The sequence below is a fragment of the Hyperolius riggenbachi genome, chromosome 3 (genome assembly GCF_040937935.1).
Source record: "Hyperolius riggenbachi isolate aHypRig1 chromosome 3, aHypRig1.pri, whole genome shotgun sequence".
NCBI lineage: Eukaryota > Metazoa > Chordata > Amphibia > Anura > Hyperoliidae > Hyperolius > Hyperolius riggenbachi.
In genome coordinates, this window is record NC_090648.1 from 114,649,601 (window position 1) to 114,664,752 (window position 15,152).

The 15,152-nt window shown below is 41.5% G+C and overlaps 1 long non-coding RNA gene across 1 annotated transcript in view; it reads left to right on the forward strand.

Moving 5' to 3' along the window:
* The first annotated feature begins 5,237 nt into the window (after positions 1-5,237).
* The window catches only part of LOC137562963 (uncharacterized), a 155,079-nt gene continuing 145,164 nt past the window's right edge, over positions 5,238-15,152 (forward strand). The window contains exons 1-2 of the long non-coding RNA XR_011030225.1: positions 5,238-5,305; positions 7,595-7,656. This is a non-coding gene — a long non-coding RNA (uncharacterized lncRNA). The remainder of the gene's footprint in view (positions 5,306-7,594; positions 7,657-15,152) is intronic.

Genomic DNA, 15,152 nt, shown 5'->3' on the forward strand with positions numbered 1-15,152 from the left:
TTGTCCGATTGGATTTTCATCAAACCAAAAGTTGGATTTTCTTGTTGGTTGCGATAGATAGGAAGCAAAGATTGGTCCGTTGATGGTGTAGTGAACGATTTTTCTTCTGATCAGAATTATCTGATCGCTCAAATGTTTTATTTTTTTGCTAGAAATTGGACCGTTAGTGGCCATCTTTAGGAGAAAAAGTTAATTGAATAGGTCCTGTGTGTTTTAAAATGATAAAGTCAAGCCAAGCATTAAAGTGGAGTAAAACTCACTGTATACAATTCTCCTACCTATCTGTAGTCGTAAGAGTATCAGTTTAACATATATTCTCCCTCCTATATATATATATATATATATATATATATATATATATATATATATACTGTATATAAATCTATAATAACTGGCCAAATCTCTTAGAAGATCTGGGGCACATTGGGCACCAAGAGGGAAATGTGAGGCATGTAACATGAAAGGTGGGTGTAGCCATGACAACTCATGAGTGGGGCAAAATGTAGGTGGACCTAACAGTGACCATGTGACTCAAGCTCAGTGTAAAAACTTGCATGAAGCCCTCCCCCAAAGAAAAAAAGGCCCTAATTATAATGTAAACAGCTATATGAAGTGTAACAAAATAGAGTATGTATTGTTTCCAAATTATAATTATGCAGGTATGCCTCCCCACACAAAAATTATGTTGCATATCCACCCAAAGCACACAACCCAGCACCATATGCACAAAACAATATAACTTGCCTTTGTTTGGGAGGCACCAATGCTTCAATTGCACTATATTGTGCAAGGTTCAGTCAGTGCTCAGGGCTAAAGGACAAAAGGACTAAATTGGTTCAAATGGACCTGCATCATCTAAAAAGTTCAATCTTTATAACATTTTCTTAAATTAGGTAGAACCAATCTATGAAGTTTAGAATAGCATAATAGCTCCTTCAATGAAAAGTACCCAATCAAGGCCTTAATTGAAAATGTAACAAAGACTATAGCTATGTAATAAAGAGTATAGCATGACTGCTGACACATGGAGAGTGTGATCCTGGTCTCTGGGTAAGAGCACTTTCATTTTGCGAGTAGCTAAGTTTGTGATGGTGCATACTGTATTTTATGTTATATAAGATGCACTTTTTCTCCCCCAAAAGCGGGAGAAAGTAATCAGTGCACCTTATATTCCGAAGTAGTAGCCCCAGTATTGGGACAGCAGTCTCCAATACTGAATGCTTGCCTTGGAATGTTCCCTCATTCATGATTGTTTGCACACCAGGAAATGCATGCTGCTCCCTGAGCACTGGCCTAGCCCCCCCCCCCCCCCTTGATGCCGTCAGGTCTTGTGCGGTGGATAGGAGAATGGTGGGCATACTGCTGTACCGCCGGGGAAACACTGCTACGGGTCAAACCCCAGAAAACATGAGTTGCTTCCCGGACACTGTCCCCAACCCCCGGTCATGTCCTGTGCTGGAAGAAACTGCCAGGCATGATGCTGTACTGGTGGGGGGATGGGTAGGAGATGGCTAGAGATGGAAGGAGGACAGTCTCTGTGCTGGATTGGCCACAGAATTTATATTAGAGGTGCGACGATAAATCTACGAATACCCCGAACCTTGAGAAAGATTTGAGATTTGTGGATTCGAATCTCAACGTAATTTCCGCAGTTCAAATCCAACAAATCCTGACACTGTGATGTAGCAAATTAGCAATGTTACGTCCCCGCGCCTCACGAGACAGAGACCGAGCCGCCGGAGTAGACAGAGCCCGCCGGAGTGATACACTAAAAGACGTGGGCCCATATCTCCTAGGAGATATTTTTTCATCTTCTATTTAGACGCATTTTTCCACTCTTTGCAATTGCAAAAGTAACAAAAAATACGTTAAAAAGTGCTGTCAAAATTATTTTAAAGAGGAGCTGTTAGGTATAAGGTCTCAGAGAAAATAAACACATATATCAGTAGCTAAAGATTGGCTGTACTTACATTACATATGCATTTCACTGTCCACGTTTGGATTTCACAGAATTTGTATATAGTATATGCAGAGATAGATGCTCCTGACAGCTCATGGCAGGCTCCATGTTTTTCTATCAAATGTGTCGTCATGTCCTGCCTGCTTCCTGATCACAGATAAGCTCGTACTTGAACAACACAGTGTGCAGTGAATATTAATGAGCCATGTGGCTAGGAACAATAGCTGACTCCTGCAGTGTACTCTGCCCGGAGATTTATCAGCGCTGGACTGATTACAAGCTGCTGTAACGTCTCATTAGCAGCCGAGGGGAGGGCCCCAGAATGCTTTGCAGTTTAGTATGCGGCTTGCGTCCTTATGGGTCTATAACAGCCTTGCTGATAAGCACACACCAAAGGTAACTGAGATTTTTATCTTCACTAATGGCTTTTTGGCTTCCTTCTAAACTGTTTAACACAGGAGAATAGAGGTTTAAATTAGCTTCTGCAGCCTGACAGTTACTCTTTAAGTATTCTTTTGCTTTCTGGTGGTCTAAAAGGCATTTTATTGACAGGTTTTAACATATCACCTTTTTGAGAAAACTCAGGAGAAAAAGTTAATTGCATATGGGCCTTGGGCCCATATACAGTACAATTCACTTTTTCTCTTGAGTTATCTCCTTCAGTTATCTCCTTGGAGATAACTTTCATCTTCTCTTTAAATTTACTTTTCAGTGTTTTACAATTGAAAAAGTACCCAAAAGTTGGGGAAAAAGTACTATCAAAATTATTTTGAATATTTTCTTGCTTGCTAGTTGTTTAAAAGGCTTTTTATGATAAGGTGTGAAAAAATCACGTAGGACAAAAACTCAGGAGAAAATGAGAATCGCATATGGGCCCCGCTGTTGCCTGTGCGTCATAAGCTGCGTCCCCCCAAAAACACAATTAGACAGCTTTTCACCTACAGAATACATAATCAGGCAGAATGTCTCTCAGGCCCAGTCCACACCGAGCGGTTTTAGCAGCAATCCGCCAACCGCATCTGCCTGTGAAAACGCACGGCTAATGTATTTCAATGGAATGGTCCACACAAGCGGTTTTAGGTTTTTAGCAAATCGCAAACATGCCTCCTGCTGCACATTTGCAGTTTGCAGAAGCGTTTCTGCCTCAATGTAAAGTATAGGAAAAACGCAAACCGCTCTGGAAAACGCTAGATCAGAGCGTTTTCCAGGTGTTTTTGTTACAGAAGCTCCAAAAGGATAAAAGTATGCTAAAAGATTTAAAACATTCGGGTGGTGGTGGAGGACCGGTCACTCCAAAAAGGACATGAAGTCGTCGCTTGAATGAAAGACAATTTAATCATATACTCCACGAACAAATCGCAACGCGTTTCACGGGTACAATCCCGCTTCATCAGGCATTAAACATACGGAGTATCACACTACAAAATGACAGAGATGACAGCATATCAGAGCGCTAGACATGTATGATTGTATTATGGGGCAGTGGTGGGCCTATCCCATCCATGCAGACATTAAACTGTTAACAAGGTGGGGATTCAGAATAAAACCACAAATTTGGGCGCCTGGGAAATTTTAGCGCCTCCGTAGGTGCCCATGTTAAATGTACTAAATGCCAGCTACCAGCGTCCACATAAAATAGCAAGCAATATAACAGCAGTGGAGCAGAACTCTGCAGGGACAGCGGCAAGCGTATGATTTCAAGTGCCTATAAAACCGCTCACTGGGAGCAGTAGAGTACACTGTACATTGTAGCCAAACTCCTGTTTTTTTAATTACCGAGTTGTTAGCAGTAAGTGGGAGGTGGTTAACCTCCTTAGCGGTAACCCCGTGTGTGACACGGGGTAAGCCGCCGGAGGGTGCCGCTCAGGCCCTGCTGGGCCGATTTACTTAATTTTTTTTTTGCTGGACGCAGCTAGCACTTTGCTAGCTGTGCCAGCACCCCGATCGCCGCCGCCGCGCGCCCGATCGCCGCTATCCGGTGCGGCGCGCGGCCCCCCCCCAGACCCCGAGCGCTGCCTGGCCAATCAGTGCCAGGCAGCGCCGAGGGGTGGATCGGGTCTCCCAATGACGTCCCGACGTCGCTGACGTCGGTGACGTCATCCCGCCCCGTCGCCATGGCGACGGGGGAAGCCCTCCAGGAAATCCCGTTCTTTGAACGGGATTTCCTGATCGGTGATCGCCGAAGGCGATCGAAGCGGGCGGGGGGATGCCGCTGAGCAGCGGCTATCATGTAGCGAGCCCTCGGCTCGCTACATGATAAAAAAAAAATTAAAAAAAAAAACTGCTGCGCTTCCCCCTGGCGGTATTTTTCATACCGCCAAGGGGGTTAATGTTGGTTAATGTTAGGTATAATAGGGGAGGGTTAGTGTGAGAATTAGGATACAGAGGGTTAGTATAATATAGGTATAATTTCCAATATTCTCCTCCTTCTATGGCACTACAGCCCGATTTGAGCCTTGGCCTCCTTCATTTTCCTGCCCCATCCATCTCTATCCATCCCTGCCTGTTTCCAGTTGCGTATTTTTTTAATAGGTCTTTGGCATCTTAATCCGCCCATCTCTTTCTAGTTCTTCCAACTGATCTTTACCCCGCCAAAGTTATACTTACCTTGTCGCAGTGTTGGGGCTTGCACGAACAACTGATCCTGAGAGCTATGCCAGCGGTAGCCTAGCTTCTGGTAGGGTCTTCCTAGCTGGACAGGTCAAAGGTGATATGCTAAACGAAATGGGACACCCTGGTCATCCAAGTCTGAGGGTCGGGCAATAGGCTAACAACTTGTTCCTGTAAAAACCTAATTGTTAAGAAACCTTCAGAGAAGCCTCGGAAATCAGTACGAATTAACCAATATTCTGCTATTGGTATTACCTGCTGCCCATTTTTCTTTTGCCTTTAATGCATGTACAGCATTTAGCAGAAATGGATTAAGATGAAATGGGACCCTAGGCAAGATAGCAGTTTTTGCCCATGGTTACCAGACTTTTCTTAGTAAGATTTGGTGGAGGCTAGCATCCTTTTGACTTTGAAGTCCACTGCTAAAGCCTCATACAGACGTCAGATTGTTCTTGGCTGAGGTGGCCGGTCAGGGCTGTTTCTGCAGAGAACCTAGTGTGTTTACAGCGCCCCAATACATCGCCAAGAAATAAGGGGTGCTGGATCATCTCAGCCAAACACAGGTCGAGAGCACTGTTTTCCTCTTTACCACTCCCATTGGGTTGTGTGCCATGCGGTTTCCCTCTTTCCTGCTCCATAGCAACAGACTGTCACTCACCTGTAGGATACTGACGTGTCTGTACAGCAGTTCACTGCAAGCTGTCACCTCACCTGATGAAGTCCTGACTCCTGCTGGTGAGTGGTGACAATAATTGTGCATGTGTACCTTAAGGTTAAGAACTTTATAAATATGCCAAATCACCCTATTATGTATTGCTGAAACACCGATACAGCCCAACGATCGTTCCCATACACATTACTGAAGTCTGGTTTGATTAGCCATAAACTGAGCAACTGATATTCAGGCTGAACTTCAGGGCACGATCTGCACAGAGTTTGTATGTTCTCCCCATGTCTGCATAGGTTTCCTCTGTGGACTCTGGTTTAATCCCACATCCCAAAAACATACAGTTAATTGGCTTTCCATTAAAAATTGGGCCCATGACTATCATGGACATATGGCTATGGTAGGGATTAGATTGTGAGTCCCTCTAAGGGACAGTTATTTAGTCATAAGACAGACAATGTACTCTGTACAGCTCTGCAGAAGATGTCAGTGCTGTATAATAAATACTAAATAACAATAATAACTTCACTTTTCCCTGAATCTGAAGCTCATCCTCTGACAACACACACAGCTCAGCCATTATGAGAAAGCATGGCCCTGCCTTCTAGCAGATTGTCAGACGGAATTATCAATCAGTATCCTTTTGTCTGGCACGTAAATGAGTTCCTGCTTTCTTCCGAGGCAAAGGTACAGGAGTAGAAAACCAATAGTAATGTGTTACACGTAGCCGGAAAGGGATGTAATTTTCATGAAAATTATAAAATGACAATTCTAACAAGATTAACTGTTGGCTTAAAAAAAATTAGATTTTTTTTTTTATGTGGACAATTATGGGCGCATTCCAATTCACTTTTTCTCCTAGGAGATCATTTTTCATCTTCTGTAAAGTAATGTTTGCACTCTGCAATCGAAAAAGTGTCAAAAAGTTGGTGAAAGCATACTGTCAGAATTATTCTGAGTATTTTCTTGCTTGCTAGTGGCTTAAAGCGGACCTGAACTCAAAACTTCCTCTCTGCTCTAAAAAGATGAGCAATAGCATAATAACCTATAAATAAAAACATTTCTTTGTTACAGGTGATACAAATCCTGCAATAAATCTGCTACTTCCTGCTTTCATGAACGCTTTCATAGGGTTAACATCCTGTGTTTACAAAGTAGCTGCTCTGCCGAGGACTGCCGTGCTTCCTGAGCTGACACAGCTGAGAGATGAAATTACATTTGGGATTAGTGATATATGAGAGGGAATTAGACAGGCTAAACTCTCTAAATACATACAGGGAGCATTTCTCTGTTTTCCTTCTGTCCTGTGCAAGAGTTCAAGGAATTTTATTTATTTTGAGAAAATATCACCATGGAGAAAACTTAGGAGAAAAAGGGAATTGGATTGGGCCCAATAAGGCCCTATAAGTGAAAAAGGCTTGAACCACAAATGAGGAGGGAACACTGAGAAGAGGAAAAAAGCATTTCATGAATAAATTGTATGCAGGACTGGATTTACCATATGGCACTGTAGGCACGTGCCTACAGGCGCCTGAAGATGGAAAGGCGGCTCACTCACCTCCCCTAGTGCCTCCCACCAGAGTACAGAGTGTAAATGAGAGAGTACTCACCCGGGTCTCTGCATTCCACTGAGCAGATCTCCCTCCAGTCGGGGGCACCTCTAGGTATCTAATACTTGGAGACACCTCTAGCTACATAATACCAAGGTTAGCTCTGGCTGCCTAATACTAAGTGGCAACTGTAGCTACCAATGGCAAGGGGAGTAAGGGAGAAGTGAGAGCTGGGACAGCCAGCACACTTGGAGGGTTCATGGAGGGCGAAGTCTAGGGTGCCAGGACAACTGTGCCTATAGGCTCCTGAAAAGTAAATCTGGGCCTGATTGTACGTGTTTCTATGGGAGATTTTACAGGCCACTGTTGTGACGTTACATTTAGACTGCTTTTTCGGAAAGGCAGAACAAGAGGAATCGCAACCACCCTGAAACAAATATCCTGCAAAAATAATCATTAGGGATTCATTTAGCCAACAAATCCTTTAAGTAAACATTTCCCTCCCTTTATGATCTAACCTCTCGCCGAGTAAATGTCTTGTAAAATAAAAACGCATTCGTTTCCATCATAGTTATTGGAACAACAGTTTAATTTTTAATCAAAATATCATGCCTAATTACGCTGGAAATACACCTTTCAGCAATAAATGAGATTTGGTAGCACTGTTGATAATGAGATTTGAAATCTCATTACAATAACATGTTCCACTTAATAAATCCTGATGTTCTGCCCCATTAATTGATGTTTTTTGTTCTTAAACTTTTAGTCTGATTTTTATCTGATTTACTTACTTCTTAATCCTTGCAGCGCCAGGAGACCCGACTATTAATTGCTACCCTGCAAAACGACTGCAGATTCCGCTCACAGAGGTTTGTTCCCTTCCTCCTGGAAAACAGGCTTATTGTTGTTCTGAGGCTAATGGTAGAGATTAAAGCTTTAAATGCAGGAACACTGTACATAGTTCCTCATTCCTGGGGTGGCCGCTCCTATTGGGGGATTCTATTTGGGTCATTAAAGTGTTAGTGCACTTATGCTTAAAAAGGAACTGTAACCAAGGATTGAACGTCATCCCAATCAGTAGCTGATATCCCCTTTCCCATGAGAAATGTTTTCCTTTTCTCAAATGGATCATCAGGGGGCTCTGTATGGCTGATATTGTGGTGAGACCCCTCCCACAGTGTGATGTCAGGGCCTAGGTCCTGACATCACACTGTGGGAGCCTTGTTGCATTGTGGAAATAGCTGTTTACAACTGCCAAGCAAACATTATCTCCCTCTGTGTATGTGTACAGCATATTTATAAAAACAACAACAACCTTTTAGCCTATCACATTGCAAGTGGTTATACAGTAGATAATGGCAGTTGGTGCTGTCTAGTCTTTTTTCATGTCTGCCAATAGTAAAAATGGTTACGTGCAGACAAATTAACATGGCGAATATCAATTATTTCTTGATCTGTCTTTTTTAACTTCTCACTTTGCAATGTATTGATTTCTTTTCTTCCCCTTTTCACTAAAGTTCCCCTATCCAATGACACCTTTTTATTAAACTAATGCGCCCCCCCACATAACGGACACTGCTTTGTGTCCTCCTTTGGCATGAGTTAAAGGAATACTATCGATTAAAACAACTTTTTTGTAATACTCTATATTAGTGTACACATTACCACTAGTGCTAGGGGCACTTTATTTGTTCACCCAGGTCTCTCTCCCTCTATTTATGCTTAAAAATTTATTTCTCGCACAGCTCACAAATATATTTCACTGTGTCACTCACAGCATGCAGGAGACATGAGGAGAAATAGGCTGATCTGAGGTGGTAACAGGTAACTAAATGAGCTGTAATATTGCTGGAATATAACTAGCTATAACACTAGTCTGTGCTTACACTTAAGCAGCCCATACACTCAGCCGATTTTCTGGCCGACCGATCGATCCCGATCGATCGATCGATCGATTGCAAATCGGTTGGCCAATCGACCGATCGATGGCCGATTTCGATCGATTTCGATGGATTTCCATCGAACTTGCAGGGTGGAAAATTTAGGTCGATCTGATGAGATTGCTTATCAGTTTGCATTGGCCTTAATGGAAATCTGATGGCAAAAAAATGCCATTAGATCGAATTTCAATAGATTTCAAACTGAAATCTATTGGAATTCTATCCTGGTAAAAAATGTTCTAAAAACGCATCAGATAGATCATCAGATGCATTTCTTATCTATCTGCTGCCAATCTGACGAGTGTATGGGCACCTTTAGACTGGGTTGCCTGGCTGCCTGCTTGTGATGATTCACTCCAGGCTGCATCCACTTTACAAGCTGCTGAGAGGGGTAGACCACTGTTTACAATTAGCATTATTAGTATCTTTATCAGTCAAGAGAAGCAAAGATAATAAACACACATTGCTAGAATATTTAACCCCTTACCACCATATCAACAAGATTCTTTCAGCAAGGAGATAATTAAACTATAAACTGAGGGGTTGATAGCAACTCCCCTGTGCAGAGACATGGTCTAGCCCTCTGGGAGCCCTCAGTATTTAGATACATTTTGTATCCAAAACTGACGCCAAAACTGACGGAGGATTTTACAGCTGAGAGGAAAAGCTGTGTGAGGAATCAAATTGCTCCTAGTACTTGCCCTAATGTGTGCTACAACATACAGCATTTAAAAATAAATGCATACATCGATAGTATTCCTTTAAGTGGGTGGGGGTAAAGTTGCTACCCTTCTTCCTGTGTAAGAGGAACTGTATTTAAAATAACATATTGAAAGAACTGTCTTATTTTTTACAGAATTACTTTATAAATGTTTATCGGTATTAGCCCCTTCATCAAATATTGTCATATCACCTTAGGTAAAAAAAAAGCTGATATGCCAATATCAGCTGATTGCCAGCAAGGATCTGGTTATGCTGCTTAGAATCCATGGAGTTTGCTAGAAACATGTTCATAAAACACACTTACAACCTCAAATAAATATATTAATATCTGAATATTTTTTTTTTTATTTCCTAAAATAATCATAGTTACATAGTTACATAGATACATAGTTATTTTGGTTGAAAAAAGACATACGTCCATCGAGTTCAACCAGTATAAAGTACAACACCAGCCTGCTCCCTCACATATCCCTGTTGATCCAGAGGAAGGCGAAAAAACCCTTACAAGGCATGGTCCAATTAGCCCCTAAAGGGAAAAATTCCTTCCTGACTCCAGATGGCAATCAGATAAATCCCTGGATCAACATCATTAGGCATTACCTAGTAATTGTAGCCATGGATGTCTTTCAACGCAAGGAAAGCATCTAAGCCCCCTTTAAATGCAGGTATAGAGTTTGCCATAACGACTTCCTGTGGCAATGCATTCCACATCTTAATCACTCTTACTGTAAAGAACCCTTTCCTAAATAAATGGCTAAAACGTTTTTCCTCCATGCGCAGATCATGTCCTCTAGTCCTTAGAGAAGGCCTAGGGACAAAAAGCTCATCCGCCAAGCTATTGTATTGCCCTCTGATGTATTTATACATGTTAATTAGATCCCCTCTAAGGCGTCTTTTCTCTAGGCTAAATAAACCCAGTTTATCTAACCTTTCTTGATAAGTGAGACCTTCCATCCCACGTATCAATTTTGTTGCTCGTCTCTGCACCTGCTCTAAAACTGCAATATCTTTTTTGTAATGTGGTGCCCAGAACTGAATTCCATATTCCAGATGTGGCCTTACTAGAGAGTTAAACAGGGGCAATATTATGCTAGCATCTCGAGTTTTTATTTCCCTTTTAATGCATCCCAAAATTTTGTTAGCTGTAGCTACAGCGGCTTGGCATTGAGTACGATTATTTAACTTGTTGTCAATGAGTACTCCTAAGTCCTTCTCCAAGTTTGATGTCCCCAACTGTATCCCATTTATTTTGTATGGTGCTAGACCATTAGTACGTCCAAAATGCATGACTTTACATTTGTCAAATATATTTATTTTTATCCCTTTGCGTGACAAGGTCATAAAATGTGTTTTATTTATTGACCAGGATCGGAGTAAAAATGTGTTGGGGCTTTTCCCACATGGGGCTTGATTCACAAAGCGGTGCTAACTGTTAGCACGCCTGTGAAAACCCCCTTAGCACGTCTAAACAAGCTTTTCGCGCATAAAACTTTACGCGCGCAAAACTTTATGCACGTAAAACTTTATGCGCGTAGTGCACAGAGCACAGGGCGCTCCGCGCGAAGTGCCCATTAAAACCTATGGGACTTAGCGCGCGTAAAACTTTGCGCGCATAAAACTTTGCGTGCGCAAAGTTAGCGCGCGATCTGATTGAGAAATCCGGTGCTAACCTACTTAGCACCCTGGTTAGCGCGTCTAAAGACTTTAGACGTGCTAAGTAGGTTAGCACCGCTTTGTGAATCAAGCCCATAGTTGTCACTTTGCAAATTGTTTGCCATTTTTTAAGGGGCTTTTACCTTATAACACCATAGGCCCCTATTCTGTCACCCACCTCCTGTTGTGTATGGATGGGGAGCAGAGGTGCAAAAAAACGTATCTTTTCTCAATATTGGAAGAAGGGCATATTGAGAGGGTGAACAGATATGGACTTAAAGTAAACCTGAACTGAAAATGAAAAGTCAAAATAAACATACACACGTCATACTTACCTCCCATGTAGTCTACTCATATATCTCTTTCTCGTCTCCTGCGCCCTGTTTGTCCATGTGACCGATGGAATTCTTTATCCTCCATTTTGAAAATGTTTAAAAACAAGAAGATAATCGAGAGCCCAATATGGTGCAGTATTGTCAGGTAAAATGAAGAGTTCAATACAATTTTATGTATATATATATATACTCACAAACACGGGTTACCAATAGGCAACCACTTTAAATGTAGGTGGGGAGCATTAGGACCTGACCCCACTCAGGTTAAGAAGTCGCTCTCTGTAGATAGTAGATGGGGATGCACCCCTCCACCCAGGGTGGACTAGAAGATCAGCAAAAACCCGGTATACAGAGGCGCCAGAGTAGAGTAAAACGTTTTAAAAACCGCTTAAAAGGAGAGGGGGATGTTAAGGTGGACTCACCTCCCTCTTACAAAAAAAGAAAACTCACTTGAGTCTCAATAAAATAGAATTGTCAAGTGATTTATTCAACTCCACAAATGCAACGCGTTTCGCGGGCGTGACCCCGCTTCCTCAGGCAAAAATGGGAGCACAACTCAGTGGGTCAACCAATAAGTTTGAGCGCCTCTGTGGCAGGTGAACTCTTTCCTGACAAGCTAAGCAAAAGTACAAATTTGGCATATTATACTTGTTATAGTTCTGGAACAAAACATTGTTTGCTGCATAACTTTCACAGATTGCAACTTCTAATTGTTAACTTTAACATCGTATGATGATAGGGATTTAGGAGGTGCTCAGAAAGAATTATGGAAACAGAGTGAGATTAAGAGTACCCAAGGTTTAAGGGTAACCACCCATGGTTTTTTTTGAGAAATATATATCCCTTCTTCAGGTTACAGAGCCACTAAGGTACACATGTCAAACTCCTGCCTGTGGGCCAAATCTATCCCTCCAAGCTATTCAATTTGGCCCTCAAGTGGTTTCCCCACTTTGCATTATGTTTGGCCCACTCTAGACCACCAGGGAAGCTATAGTGGAGGTGAATCCCTAGAACACCAGGGAATCCATATGGGGAGGTAGGGGGGAAAGCAAACTACAGAACTGTATAGGGGAAGGTGGGGCCTCTAGACATAGGGGTTGGAGGGGGCCATTAGACACCAGGAAACTTTATAAGGGAGGAAGATGGCAAGTAGACATTGAGGTTGGCCCCAAAATGCATAGAACAAATGTGGCCATTATGATTCCCAAAGTCTTTACAAGTATGGCCACAATAACACCTGTATTGCAGGGAGGGTGGGTAAGTAGTTAGACTCCCTCTAGCCATGACTCCACCTACAGTTGGAAGGGATGCTCCCCCTAGGATTATAACTCTACATGCATTTACATCTTAGGAGCTCTTGCCCTTTGCTTCACACTGTTTCACCATCATTATTCAAGGCAATTCCTACATACCAATCTTCAGTGATCCCGATTAACTGTGAAAAACATTTTTGGGGGAACTCTGGACAATCTATCAGACTGTCTTTTTTCTCAAGGAAAGTGATCACCAAAGACAACCTTCAGTACCTGAATGGAGACACATATATAAAAATCTCTATTACCAGGGCATGGTGAGTATAGCTTTCAGCTTGATCAGATACACCTAGTGGCTCCCTGTCTTGCCCTGTTTTATTTCTTCTGGACTTAACTGAAGACTCAAGAAGGTATTTTAACCACTTACCCCTTGAGCACCAGAGCAATTTTCACCTTTCAGCGCTCCTTCCATTCATTCGTCTATAACTTTATTATTACTTATCGCAATGAAATGAACTATATCTTGTTTTCTTCGCCTTAGGCTTTCTTTAGGTGGGACATTATGCCAAGAATTATTTTATTCTAAATGTGTTTTAATGGGAAAATAGGGAAAAAATGGGGGGGGGGGGGGGGAATCATTATTTTTCAGTTTTCGGCCATTATAGTTTTTAAATAATGCATGCTACTGTAATTAAAATGACATTTATTTGCCCATTTGTCCCAGTTATTACACTGTTTAAATTATGTCCCTATCACAATGTTTGGCGCCAATATTTTATTTGGAAATAAAGGTGCATTTTTTTCAGTTTTGCGTCTATCCCTAATTACAAGCCCATAGTTTATAAAGTAATAGTGTTATACCCTTTTGACATAAATATTTAAAGAGTTCAGTCCCTAAGGTAACTATTTATGTATTTTTTTTATTGTAATTTGTAATAATGTAACAAAAAAAAAATAAAAAAAAAAAATTGGGGAGTGTTTGAGGTAATGAGTTAATTTATAATGTAAACCTATGTATTTGTATATGAAAAATGCTTTTGGGTGTAGTGTTACTATTTGGCCACAAGATGGCCACAGTAACTTTTTGTGCATGCGACCTGTAAGCGTAGGAAGTACACTTACAGGAAGTACAATGAGGCTTGGAAACTTTTTTTTCCACAATGATTGCGCTGCTTCTCATTGAAGCAGCCGATCATTGCTGGGGGCCTGAGATCAACAATCGGGAACGTTTTTTCCCGTTCATTGATCTCCAGGCGAGCGGCGGGCAGCGTGCACGAGCGCAGGAGCATGCGCACGAGCGAGCGGGAGCGCAGACAGCGGCGGTAGCGGCGGGAGGTGCGTATATCTACGCTCCTGGTGGGGAAAGGGTGTTAAAAGGAGTGTAGATATACGCACCTGTGGTGGTAAAGTGGTTAACTTCCTATGCCTTGTTTATATAGCAAAGGTTTAGCTTAGTTTAGGCCCATTTCTACTCCTATTTTTTCACTAATCTTAAAGGGAATCTGAAGTGAAAATAAACTTATGAGATAATTAACTATATGTGTAGTACAGCTAAGAAATAGAACATTAGTAACAAAGAAAAGAGTATTATATTGTTTACAGTACAGGAAGAGTTAAGAAACTTCAGTTGTTATCTATGCAAAAGAGTTTCTCTGAGATCTCCGACTCAACTTGGGTCGAATACAGTTCTATTTTCTGAAGCACTTATACATCAAAGAAGACAGCTTCAGATAAGGTTTTACTGCAGGGAAGTTCAAAGGTTAATTAGCTCTTCTCTGTTTCAGAGTTTAAAATACAGAGTGTGTTTTTCGTAAACTGCAAATATGACAGAATGATGCAATGTTATAAAAAAAACTGAAAATAACAATATGAGACTCTTTTCTTTGCTACTAATGTTCTATTAATTATCTGTACTAAACATACAATTCGTTATATCATAATTTTTTTTTTCGCTTCAGTGTCACTTTACAGCAATGTAGTCATAATGCATTTACAGTGGAGACACTACGAAGTACAGAGCTGGTTCATTGCTATTCTGGGTCACATTAGAAACATATGACTGGGCTTCTAGAATAATTCACTTAGGCCACTCATCTTCCCTATTGGGTCACATGAACAAATGTGGGCTAATATGCTGAAAACATCTTCCAGACATCTGTGGTTGACTGTCCTGAGGTTGGCCTGCTAGATCATTACATTAAGGAGTGTTGCAGTTCAACATTTATACACTAGGTGGTGCTAAAGTACTAGCAACAAAAAAGAGGCCTCAAGCTGATACTTAGGTGATCTGTTAATGTAGGCAGTGAAATACCAGAATAAAAAAAGGGAAATAGAATATATTAGGCTGCGTATATACAAGTGACATTGAGCTGTGATGGAATTATCATTTACATTAAAATGTATATTCTAATGGGATAGTGCGCCTTTGCTTAAGTTGAAATTGTGTGTACCATATAAAGGC